This window comes from Bubalus kerabau, chromosome 4, assembly GCF_029407905.1.
Source record: "Bubalus kerabau isolate K-KA32 ecotype Philippines breed swamp buffalo chromosome 4, PCC_UOA_SB_1v2, whole genome shotgun sequence".
In the NCBI taxonomy this organism is placed as follows: domain Eukaryota; kingdom Metazoa; phylum Chordata; class Mammalia; order Artiodactyla; family Bovidae; genus Bubalus; species Bubalus kerabau.
In genome coordinates, this window is record NC_073627.1 from 264,277 (window position 1) to 278,093 (window position 13,817).

Genomic DNA, 13,817 nt, shown 5'->3' on the forward strand with positions numbered 1-13,817 from the left:
CCACCGTGGGGAGGCCTGCATGGAGTCCTGGTCGGGTGGATGGTACAGAGAGTCCCAAGAAGGGGTGTCGTGGCTGGGCTGGTTGCTCTGTGCTCACTGGTGGCTCAGGGTCGATGAGGCAAAGAGGCTCCCTACACAAAGATGGTTCCTAGTGACGTGGATGGAGTGACAATGGTAATTTTATCTGCTGTGAGTTTTTCATAATTAAAAAGAAAAGAACTCGTGTGTATGTGTGTGTGTGTATTATAATGGCCTAGAAAGGAAAATTCTCAAGTCAAACAGAGGAATGAATCGTATGCTAAGCCATAGATGAGTCTCAAAGACATAGCACCACGTGTAAGAAACCAGCATACATGGCCACAGTTGTACAAATCCATGTACTTTAAATATGCAGGATAGGCAAATCATTAGGGTCAAAGAGCACACAGACAATTGCCAAAAGCTGGGGGAAGGCAGAAGGGGAAGTGCCTGTTTAGTGGGTAGTGGCTTTCTCTGTGAGGAGACGAAGTGCTCTGATATAGATAGTGGTGATAGATGCACAGCTTTGCACACAGATGATGAATCACTGAGCTGTACATTTTACAGAGTAAATTTTATGATATGGGAATTAGATTCCAACTTAAAAATTGTGATTGATAAAGGACTGGTTTTTTTAAAGAATTCACACAAGAAACACATCTTATCCTGAGTTTTGTTTGGTTCTCACCCTTCTAAGGTCTGTAGGCAAACAAACATCTGGACAGGGATGAGGATTCAGGTTTCCTCCTCCAGGGACTGACTTCTCTGAGCTTCCCTTCATCACCAAACAATGAGGATCCTCAGCCTCTGCAATAGCTGTTCTCCATGTTCCTACCATCCCCTCTCCTTCTCCTCCGCCCGCTCTGACAGGCTTCCTCCCTCCAGCTCCTCCTCCTGAGTTCAGTCTGGGCTCCTCTCACTGGTGCTCTTGCTGGGCTCCTGACCTCCCTCTGTCTGCAGCCTCTCCACCCTCCTGTTTGCTTTCTCTCTGTGATAACTGATCTGCTTTAACTGCAGTTCGGAACATGTGCGTTCTCTACTCACAGCATCTGAGTGGCTCCCACTTCCCAGGAAGGATAGTGGCATCCCAGGCCAGGCTCTAAATGCCTTTCATTCTCTCTCCCCTGCCCCCTGCCTTTGCCAGCCCTCACCCCCTGTGTCCATCCCGCTGTCCACACTGCCTTTGACATCATGCAGGAGTTGAGATGAATGCTCTGCCTTCACAGCTGCCTTTCTGGGGAAATTTATTCTCTGTTGTACCCACCACTGGCCCAGCTCTGGATTCCTGACTGCTGAACTGCATTCCTCTGAGGCCTTGGCTTGAAAACCATCTGTTCTGCTGATTTTCCTCTGACTCCCTCGGGCTGTGTCGTAACTCCTTGTCTTTCTTCTGGTCCTGTGTGCCTTTTGTTGGTGAGCACGTGCCACATGGTGGGGCACGTATGTCTTTTCTGACGCTCCTCTTAGGCCCAGGGCTTCCTGAGGACAGGAATCCAGGCCCTACGACCCTCCACGACTCTCTGAGGTCCGGAGGTGCTCACTGCTCACCTGCCTGGTGACTGAAGGCTGTGGCTCCCCCGTCAGGCTTGCGGGGCTATCTAGGTCTCATCTCAGGCACTGTCCGTGCTGTGGGGGAGCAGCTTTCAAGCCAGGAAAGCCCCCCGCGCTCTTGTTGCAAAGACAAGCTCTGGGAGGCATGGGCGTCAGGGGTTGTGGCTCCGGGCTCTACAGGAGCAATGGTCGTGGTGTGCGGACTTAGCTGCTCCACCGCGTATGGGATCTTTCTGGATCGAACCTGTGTCTCTTACATTGGCAGGCAGATTCTTTACCACTGAGTCAGCAGGGATGCCTGAGATTACACATTTCTGACTTCTGCCAATTTTCCTGAGGCCCAAGGACCGTTGAAGAATCAAGAAACACCCAAGAGCAGCCAGGCCGCTTGTCTTACACACGTGGAAGCCGACACCAGCGGAGTGCGTAGATGGTGTCCCTCGGCGCATGGCGCACCTCGGGTCGGGGTTCTCACTCCATGCCCAGGGTCTATCCTGAGCCCACCGCTTCCTCCCTCAGGTCAAAGGAGAGCACCGGGACCCACGCCAGGCCTCTCAGGGCCTGTGACCCTCGGGAGGCGCGTCTGAAGGTCTGGGGGTCAGACAGAGCCTTTATCAGAGGGGCTGAGAGGGGCGGGAGCTCTGCCGACTCCTCTCCAGTGGTCCAGCTGTGTCTTCTGCAGGTTCACTTTCTACTCCTCGCGGTGACCGAGAATTTATAGCTTCCCAAGGAGGGCCCTTCCATATTTTAACAAGTGTAGTAAAGGGTCCTTCCTGTCATTGTATATTTTATTTGCCACCAGAGCTTTGAACAAGCAGTGACACACTCCGTCAAGCCCTCATGTAATTGTAGACACTTCTAAGAAGGGTTCAAGATGAAACTTTAAAAAAAAAAATCTCCTAGGCAATTGAGCCACTTGAGGTGTGACATAAAATCATTTCCTTTAATCTAGTTTATTCATTGTGGATAGCACTCCAAAATAATACTTTAAAAGTCATCATGGTCTTTTGGCCTTTATTTCTGAAGATCTTTGCTGGTGGGCCCCATTTGTCTGAGGAGATCGGTATATGAACATGAAACAGCATCATCTCCAGTCTGATGAAAGTTGCCATTTTCCTCTTCTCTGCAAGGGAAACACCACCTTGGCTCACCCCGCAGCTATTTCACACTGTCAAGAGTGGAGGCCAAAAAAGCCCCTGTGCTGTACTCATAAGTGTAACTGGATCCCTGAGAAACCAGCCCAGCTAATCTCCACCCTCAGGAGCTTTAACACCTTGCTACTCAACGTGCAGCCAGGGGTCTGCAGGAATTGGTGTTTCCTGGGAGCTTGTGAGAATGTAGAACCCCAGGCCTATCCCATCTGCTGTGCCCAAGGCTGTAAGTATCCTTTACATCACTGAGAGGAGGGAAGACTGCAGACCCTGAGGCAAAGCTCAGTGCTTCATCTTTCTCAGCAATTGTGAGAGTGCATATCATCCTTCCACCATTTTCTTTTTTTTAACTGATGCGTAGTTGACATATCCCTTCATATTCATTTTGGATGAGCAACATAATGACTCAATATCTGTATGTATTGTGAAATTATCACCATTGTAAGTCCATCGCACGTCCATCATCTCACATTTTTACGTCTTGTGTGTGTGCCTGATGAGGACTTTTTAGATCCACTCTTTAAGCAACTTTCAAATATACAAAATAATTTTTAAAAATAGTATTATTAGCTATAGTTGCCATGCTACACATGATGATCCCATGAGTGACTTTTCTGTAATTGGAAGTTTGTACCTTTTGACCACCTTCACCTACTTCATAGCCACCCCCCCCCCACACACACACACACACACACAGCCCACCTTCTGCAAACACCAAGCTGTGCCCTGTATTGAGGACCTTGGTGCTTTGCTTTTTATTTTATTTATTTATTTTTTTAAGATGCCACATGTAAGTGAGCTCACCCTTTTTTGTGCACCTGTAAGACTAGTGCAGGTCTTAGTAGGTCCTGGATCTGTTACCCTCTCAGCATTCCATGTGGAATCTTGGGCTGCTGTGGAGAATGATCATTCAGTGGATGGTAAACTCGGTAAGAAGGGAATGTGATCTCCTCCCACTGCCTGTCATGGGGCAGATTCTCCCAGCCCTGGTGTGTGGCTCTGGGGTACTTCCACTTCACATCAGTAAAGTGTGTGGTCATTCAGTAATCACTCTGTTTCCAACAGTCCTGATAACGGACATCACCTTTGATAAAGGCTTCATTAATTAGAGCAACTGCTGTTTGGAAACACAAGTCCAGATCTGAATCTCTCCCTTTGAAATATCAAACATCTGGCAAGAAAACAACTCCCTAGGAGACTTTCCCCCAGATTTTAGTCACAGAGTCAGCAAACCATGAAAACTTCACATGTTCTATAGGCCTTTACAGAAAGTTGCTTTTACATTAATTAAACCACAGGAGTGGGTTTGAACCAGCCCTAATCCTAGATGATGCAGAACTGACTTCTGTAACTCAGGGAACATTAATTATGCTCTTGGAATCTATGGACAGATACAAATGAGAATTCACTCATATAAACAGCCACCAGCAAAGATCTTAACCCTTTCTCAAATTTTAATTGCAGGTATGGCTGGCAGAGTTTTGCCCTGAATATTTCCCATTTCAGAGATTGTTAAGAGCTTTGAACAAAGTGAAATTCCCATGGGGAGGACCCCTTGTGTTTCTAGAGTACAAGTTTCAACCTGATTGATTAGTCCCCCCAGAGGGATCTGGGGTGAGGGAATTAAAGCCAGCTGATCATCAATCACTTTCCAATGTCAGTATTTACCGGAAGATAAAGACTGCCATAAGTTAACTTCTCCATTGTCCAAGCATGGCTAGTTCCTAGACCTTCAGAGATAACACTTGGTTCTTTGGCTACAGTGCTTTAGTACCCAGGAAACTATGTGGCCAAGTGCATGACTATGTGATTTTGGTGGCTATTCTCTGAACTGTGTAACTGGAGAAAGATCACAGAAATTATACAGATTATTTTATGTGTGTACCAAGCAGCTGTCACTTTTAACTCTTTTATCCACAGCCTAATCTTGAATCTCAAGTTCAGTACAACTAATGTTCAAGCAAATATCTAGGAGCAAATGGAACAGGCTGGGGGTAAGCCTAAATATTAATACATGTCAGAGCTGATGAACGTTAGCAATTACCTCATCCAGTCTCCAAATCCTCCGAAGATGTGTGGCATCTCCAGATTACAGCAGAGCCAGGCCCTTTCCAGCACACCCCCATCACTCATCCTTCAATCATCCATTCAACAGTGACTGAGAATCAACTCGTGTCAGGAGCCAGGAGAGAACCACGAGGAAGACACAGCCCTGCTCTCGCAGAGTTTTCAGTGCAGGAGGAGATTATATGAGAACTGGCAATCTGATGAATGTTACAGAGGGTGAATGCAGGTGCTCTGGGAGCTGATGGAAGGGTTAGGGAAGACTCCCCTCAACAAGGAGTATTGGACATCAAGATGAAATGATGGGGAGTTGGTGGAACAGGGGTAGGGAGAAGAGCTCCCCAGGCGGGAGGAACAGCATATATAAAGCAATGACACAGAGGGAAATGTATGGTGCCAGGCACTAAAAGAAGTCCAGAATGGCAGGGAGATTAGAGTGAGGAAAAACACCGGGGTCACTCATGGAAGGTCCTGGAATCTTGGGCCTGGTGGTAGTGAGAAAAAACTGAAGGTTTTAAGCAGGATTTGGGTTTTTATTTTTTTTAGTTACATTTTCTGCTGTAGGAAGGATAGGATGGGAGCAATACAGAGAGACCCTTTGGGGGCAGGCGTCAGGCAGAGATGGAAAATGTGACAAATCAAGGCAGAAAAAGGTGGGAGATTCAATTAAGGGGTGACATTTGAGACAGAAAGTAGAGTAAACATCACTCTGAGAGCTCGATTCAGCTTGACCATTCTCCTGAGAGGTTTTCCTGGTGGCTCAGATGGTACAGAATCCAGCTGCAATGAGGGAGACCCGGGTTCAATTCCTGGGTTGGGAAGATCTCCTGGAGGAGGGCATGGCAACCCACTCCAGTTTTCGTGACAAGAGAATCCCATGAACAGAAGAGCCTGCAAGGCTACACTCCATGGGGTCACAAAGAGACACAACTTAGCAACTGAGTAGCAACTGAGTACACAGGCTCAGTGTTCACTCTGGCTGAGATTACTGAGAGCAATGAAACCAGTTTCACATCTCCCTACAGGAGGTTTGTTTCAAAAGAATTCACAATGTAATGTGAATTAACTTCACATTAATTTGTAATGGGAACAAAATCCACAGTATTTCTAAAGTATAGCTTTCAGCATATGTGTTAAAACAAACAAACAAACAAACAAAAAACCCTACCATATTTCTACAGTGGAGGTGGGCAAACTTCTATAAAGATCCAGAGAGTAAGTATTTTAGCTTTGCCATATGACATCTGTTGCATCCAGTCAGTTCACTCATTGTATCCAAGAAGCACCACAGATAAAAAGCACATGAAATAGCCTGTTTCAAGAAAGCACTACTTATAGAAAAGGAAATCTGGATGAATATGAGTATAATGAATATAATGTTCATGCTGAAAATATTATCTTTAAGAATTATTTTCAACCATTTAAAGATATAAAAACCATTTTTAGCTTTCAGGACCTACCAGCACAATCTGGGAGTGGAATTTGGTTCATAGGACCTAAGATGCAATGGCCTATTCTATCCATTTATAGTGGACTCTCCCACCCATAGGGACAACCATTCCAAAACAGAGTGACTGAGCTATGTGCTGAAACTATGAAACCTATACTCAAAAATCAAAACCCAAATTACCAAAAAGCTGCCTGAGGTGTGAGGGATTCAAGTCCTCCCCTTCCCCCAGATGCTCCCCCACCCCCCCACCTCCCGCTCATGCGTGGCCGCCTTGTTACTGCCAAAATCTCGCCTTTCTCTGCCCACCAATGCCCAATTAAAAAATACGGAGATGGGATTTTGGAGGAAGTAGACGGCTTTACTCCTCAGCTGGCCAAGGGGAGCACACAGCAGGCTAGCACCCCAGAAACAGTGCCCTGTCCCCACCTGGGGGACCTGAGAGACTCTATACAGCCTGGGTCTCCTGGGTCCCTCAGCCGGCCACCTTCCTTCCGAAATGCAAACAGCCCTAAGGGGTGACTTGCTACAAGGGTGCAGGGAGAGCAAAAATGCGGTACAGGATGAAAATTATGTAGAATTACGGGACTTCTGGTTACACACACTACAGGTTAGTAACACTTCAAGTAAAACTAGGAGCGAATAACTCTGACGACCGGTCATGTTTCTTCTCTAGTCTTCGCTGTTTACTGTCCTTGTTCTCAGGTGAGGAAACACTTCGTTTCTATTTTTGCTGCAACAACCTCATCTGTGCGTCCCCAGCCTCCAGCAGGGAGTGAAGCTGTCCTGTCCGGTACCCCCTTTCCTGCTGCGCGCTGGCGCCCATCGAGTTTTGAGCAGCAGTTACTTGCTGGGCACAGTTCCTCACCCATCAAGTCGTCAGTACCTGCTGAGGCTCCCAGAGGGACAGAAGCCGCCTTTCCAGCCCCAGCCCTGGAGCTGGAGTCCAGCCCTGAGACTCTGACTCTCTGACGGCTGATGACCAGCCGAGGCTGGCCGTGTTCTGTGCTCCGCGCACCCACAGGGGGTCGGGCTCAGACCTGCCCTTCAGTCTCACGGCCAACTGTGTGGGTAAAGGTGGCGTTTCAAATCACCAACCGCCTTATTTTGGCCGGGGAAAAAACGCCTTCTACAAAACATTTATAAAGAAACTTTCTTCCGCCCAGGGTGGGAAATTTGGATTCTTTCACACCAGAGACATGGATCAAACAAGCGGCGCGCGTGCAGTTGACCCCAAGTCCTAGTTTCTGGGCCGCCCCTGCGCTCCGCGGGCAGACGGCCAAGCCGCCTCGCTTGGTGTCCTCCTGCCCTCGGGCTGCAGACGGGGCGGCCGGCGGAGCCAGAAGCCGAGGCGGCCCCTTGTCCCAGTCCGACGGAGCCTCCAGGAGCCGCATCTCCCCTGCTGGGGCTGCTGCTCTGTCGTCCGCTGCGGGAAGCCGCGCCCGCGGGGCAGGCGAGGCGCACGGAGGGCCCGGCGCCGGGTGGGATCTGGGTTCCGTCCCCGCAGGAGCTCCGGGCCGCTGGCCGCCGCTGGAACCCGGGAGCCGTGTGCGCCCTGAGAAGCCGGGAGGCGGCGAGGAGAGAGCGGGCGGTCTTCGGCCCCAGAGACGGTTCCGATGCCTCTCGGGCCGGAGATGTGGAGGACCCGGGGATCCCGCCGGCGGCACAGCGGCCCCTCCGCCGGGTTAAGGGCTTCCGACCGACCGGGCTCGGCCCCACGGGGAGAAACTGCGCCCGCTCCCCGCACGCGGCCACCCACGGTGCCTCGCGTCCCCGCCCGCTCGCCTCACCGGGCCCGACCCTGGGCCTCCGGCCGCTGCGGGAACCGGGAGAGGAGGACCGGGAGAAGGGGCGCCCGCGAAACACCCGAGCTCGGTCGCAGGGCCCAGGGCTCAGACGTGCGGGCGCCCGGGCCCCTCTCCAGAAGAGGACCCGAGCGGGAAGCTCCGGGACTGGGGATCACAGACTAGCCGGGTCGGAAGGAGTCTCCCGGGGCTCCGCGCTCAGCAGCGGTGCTGTTTCTCAAGTGCTTCTTCATCTCAGTGGTCCGAACCGCCCTCTGCAGTCCTGCCACGCTGCTGTTACTACCTTGTGCTTTTGTGTTGAATGGACGCTGTAGATCAGGACATCACGGGGTAACTAGGAGTTAAAGAGGGTGGGGCACTTGCGCAAATAGGTGGTGAGAAGACAAGGCGTCTCAGGGACCCCCACACCCGCAGCCACCTCCTGCCCACCCAGCTCCCACCCTAATGCTGGGGCTGATCCTGCCTGAACCCTGCAGAGGCCTAGCTGTCCCTTGGGTTCTGTGCCTGTGTTCACCGGGACCTCTCCCGGCTCAGCCCTGTCTGTGCAGACCCCACCCACCCTCCCCGACCTCAAGCTTCAGGAAACGACCCCGACAGGTGTCACCCAAATACAATCTGATCTTTGTTTCTCGCTGGTGAAAACTTAGGAAAGCATTCTTCTAGGCCTGTTTATTGTGACCCACATTATGACCCAATTGTTTTATTAGCTGTATATCATATTTTCGTAGGTGATTATACTCTGAGCTGTTGTGAAGGTACTTGGCAATTTTTTAAAATAATTTTCTCTCAAGTTGTGCAGAAAGAGTAGTGTGATCAACAGTTTCCCTCCCCCAAAAGATGTCCAGGTCCTAATCCCCAGAACCTGTGACTGTTAACTCACATCCAAAAGGGACTTGTGCAGGTGTGATTAAAGAAAGGATCTACACCCAGAGGCCCTCTGGGTTACTGGTGAGGGTGCAATGTAGTCCCAAGGATCCTCAGAAATCAGAGAGGGAGTCAGGAGGGTCACAGCTGGTGAAGGAGAGGTGAGGACATGAGCCACAGCGGGACTGAAGTGGCTGCTAGGCCCACAAACGAGCATTGCGGCGACCCCTAGAAAGAACGCCCCCAGATCCTCCAGAAGGAACCCAGCCCCGCGGACACCTCGATGTCCACACTACTACTACTACTAAGTCGCTTCAGTCGTGTCCGACTCTGTGCGACCCCACAGATGGCAGCCCACCAGGCTCCGCCGTCCCTGGGATTCTCCAGGCAAGAACACTGGAGTGGGTTGCCATTTCCTTCTCCAATGCATGAAAGTGAAAAGTGAAAGTGAAGTCGCTCAGTCGTGTCCGACTCTTCGTAACCTGCAGGGACTGCAGCCTACCAGGCTCCTCTGTCCATGGGATTTTCCTGGCAAGAGTACTGGAGTGGGATGCCATTGCCTTTTCCGCACAGTGAGATCTATATTGGACTTCTCCAGATGGATGAGAAAGTGAACTTGTGCTCATTTGTTATACCAGCAATAAGAAATGAATATAGGTAGGGATATGTATCTTTTTTAAAGATACATGGCTCCCTACTGGTAGGAAGAATTTCTTTAAAATTTAAAATATTTTCTTTAAAAAATGTATCTTTTTAAAAGATACATGGCCCTCCTACTGGTAGGAAGAATTTCTTTGTATCAGGGAGTTAGAATGAGGAAAGGTAATTCGATAATATGTATCCTTGGAAAAGCAATTCAGAAGCCACTCTCCTGAGAAAGAGGGAAGGGAAGATGTGGGTAGATATGAAAGGCCTTCCCTGGGGGCATAAAGGGACTGTGGGCAGAGGAGCCTCAGGGAAACAGCTGGGAGGGTGTGTGCTCATGATCTTACTTAGATCTGGAGATTATCTGGAGACAGCTGAGCTGAGAGAGGGTGATGCACAAGGGGCCTCCTGGGGCCTTGCACCTGCGTCTTGACCACCAGGTGAGCGCCATCCCTCAAAGATGAGCATCCAGAACTGGGGGGTGGGGGGGGGGGTGTCCCACTGGAGGGAATGAGTAACCAGGAAAAAAAAAAATGACCTTATATCACAACGTGCCCCATGTAAACTTAGTTTTGCATCTTTCCCTTTCTTCTGATACTAGGTGAAAGTGACAGCGATATGTTATCAAATGCTGAGGTAAGAAGCCAGTTGTTCTCAGTGCACAAGCCTGAAGTAAACCGTGCTTGTGTGAGTGGGGCAAACACGAGCTGACTCTGAGCCACACAAACATCCCCATCCTATCGCTACCCCTGTCTACTTGTGTGATTTTGGACAGGACACCTAGTGTCTTTAATCAGCTGTTTCTTTACTTCTAGAGTAGAAATGACAATCCTATTGCATCATAGAGCTGTGTGGAAAATTACATAAGACATGTATTGGCACTTATATGAGGGTAGCTCAGCTCAGTTCAGTCACGCAGTCATGTCCAACTCTCTGTGACCCCATGGACACCAAGCCTCCCTGTCCATCACCAATTCCCAGAGCTTACTCAAACTCATGTCCACAAGCCGGTGATGCCATCCAGCCATCTCATCCTCTGTCATTCTCTTCTCCTTTCAATCTTTCCCAGCATCAGGGTCTTTTCCAGTAAGTCAGTTCTTCACATCTGTCAGGGTAGCTAGCGATCCCCCCAGATCCCAGGAAATGACTCGTGATACTGAGTACAGGGGAATCATGCTTAGCAGCCTCTGGATTCTGGTCCTGCTTTGGATTCTTTCCATCCATATGGCCTGTTTCTACTTCTGCATCCCCCTTGGTTCAAAAAGACCTTATTACTCGCAACTTTAAAAATCTACTTTTCACTGAACAAGGTTTGAGGAGTTGGTGAGAAGCAGCCTTTCTCTGTGCCCACTCTGAGCCCTTTGAGTTCAGGAAACAAGGTTCTGAAGCACCTGAGAAAACTCAGACTTTTGTACTTTTAGAAACCCAGCCAAGATTAGAGCAAGTGAAGAAAGGAAATTGAACACAGAAAGAAACCCCAGGAAGGGTGCACACAGAGGAAGGGGCAAGTTGATGATTCAAATGCAGATGAGTCCTGTCCCTGGGTCTCAGACCACAGGAGGTCCACTTCCCATTCTACTCAGATCACCTTGGCAATTCCTTTCATGTTTCTTTTGAAGTGACTTTATAGATTTCTTGGGCTTCCCTGCAGGCTCAGCTGTAATAAATCTGCCTGCAGTGCAGGAGATATGGGTTCCATCCCTGAGTCAGGAAGATGCCCTGGAGAAGGAAATGGCATCTGACTTCAGTATTCTTGCCTGGGAAATCCATGGACAGAGGAGCCTGTGGGCTACAGTCCATGGGTTCACAAAGAGTCAGACACAACTTAGTGATGAAACCACCACCACATTATTATCAAAGTAATCTATATTTTATTGTAGCAAACTTTTAAAACTATTGATAACTAGGAAAGAAGACACTTAAATTTACCTGTATACAATTCAGAAAAATCTACCTATCAGAAATGATCTCACTTCATATCTTGGTTTATTTCCTTTCCAATTTAAACATTTCCATGGTGTGAAAGTTGCTATACTTTGTTTAACCAAATCCTTATGCTGAGAGTAAAGATGATTTCTCATTTTAGAGTACATATTCCAATAATCAAAATATTTACCTAATTACTTGGTATAAATTCCCAGAACTGAGACTTAAAATTTCCATGCCAAACATAAATCATTTTTACACCTTTTTGATCTGTATGTACTGTCGAAGGACCAAACAAGAAGGAATGTTGAATACTTAGATCTGCAAAGGATGATAGCTACAATCTTTGTTAAATGTATATGCTATTATTTTATGAGGCTCTTGTCTCTTAATAGAAGACAAAATAATATCTCAGCCTTAATTTGTTGAGGGAAGTTGACCTTTTTTTTTTTTTTTTTTTTTTTTTCTGTCTTCTAACAAGCATGTGTATTTCTTTAAATGAACATTTCAGTTTATGGATCTTGCCAAACTTTTTGCTAGATTACTTGTTTTATTACACACTTATAGGAGCTATGTATTGGTAATGTCAGACTTTTGTCAAGTGTATTATAGTTTTGAGTTTGTAATTTTCCTTTTACTTTTTGACATGTAAGTGCTTAGCAATGTTGTAGTAAAACCCACAAAGACTTCTCTATGTAGTTTGCCCTTCAATGTAATGCTTATATATTAGTTTGCTGGGGCTGCCATGACAAAATCACACATCCCCAGAAGCTTGAATGGCAGACATTGGTTTTCTTACAGCTCCAGAGGCTGGACACCCAAGATCATGGTGTGGATGGGGATGATTCTCCCAAGGCCCTGCTCCTTGACTGGCAGACAAGGACTTTCTCTGGGTCCTCACTCACCCTTCCTCTGTGTGCACCCTTCCTGGGGTGTCTTTCTGTGTCAACTTCCTTTTCTTGCATGGACAAGAGTCACACTGGATTAGGGCACAACTTAAAGGCCTCAATATATTCATCTCTTTAAAAACTCGGTCTGCAGATACAGTCACATTCTGAGTCCCTGCAGGCTAGCGCTTCCACACATCTCCCTGGGGGGACACAACCCAGTCCATCAGAGTTTATCAAGGTCTTCCTCATCTCAAGATTGCATACATATTTATACTTTATTCTTAAGGTGTATGGTATCAAATTTTATATTAAATGCCAATTGGAATTTATTTTGATATGTGGCACAAATCTTACTGAGAAATAGATTATACAAAGAAAAGCTTGTAGGTAATGTAAGTACATAATTTGCAGAATAATTGTAAAGCAAATTCTCATGTTCTCAACACCCACTCTCATTTTAAAAGATTCTAATTTTTCTGTATATCTCAATTCTATGTCATTCCCTGCCTTTTATTTGAGATTTGCACATGCCTATGAGTTCCTAAACAGTACACAAGATTTTCCTCTTTTGTCCCTTTATGTAAGTAGAATCACAGTGATTATCCTTTTGTGACATAATATTTATTTTATGTGTGGTATTGGGTTCATTCATTCATATGTATGCCATTGAATTACTTTTACTGCTATATAGTTGGAGAAGACAATGGCACCCAACTCCAGTACTCTTGCCTGGAAAATCCCATGGACAGAGGAGCCTGGTGGGCTTGTGGTCCATGGGGTCGCACAGAGTTGGACACGACTGAAGCGACTTAGCAGCAGCTATATAGTAGTCCATACTTTAAATGTACCAAATCTATCCATTCTATTGTTGCTGGATGTTGGAGCTTTTTACAGCTCTTTGCTGTTAAGAATATCATTCACATGTATCTACTTTATGAGCTGGATGGGAATTAATGAAACCTAGGGTGTGCTCTTGTCCAGCTGTGCTGTGTTACAAACCATTGCCATTCCGATTAAGAAGGAATGACAGCTTCTTCTGTTCCACATCTGAGCCAGCCTTTTCATAGTCACTCACAAATGTTTGCTCAACTGTGAGCTGTGAGATGGTGTTTTGTTGCAATTTTAACTAGTATTTAATTTATCACAAATGAAATTAATCACATTTTAAGTGTTCATTGGACTTCCATGTTTAACTTTCCATGCAATGCCTGATAATGTGTTTTTTACATCTACTTTAAAAAATATTTATTGGTGAAAGATCTTTACACTTGCTGTGCATGTCACTTCCCACTGCCTGGCTTTTGCTCTCCTCATTTTATGATGTCTTCTGATGAGCAGCAGTTGTTACTTGTAACATGATCATATTTGTTCATCTTTTGCTTACCCATTTGTTTGGATTTTTGAAGAAGTTCTTCATCTCCCAGTCATCATATTAGCATTCTGTTAGGTATTATCC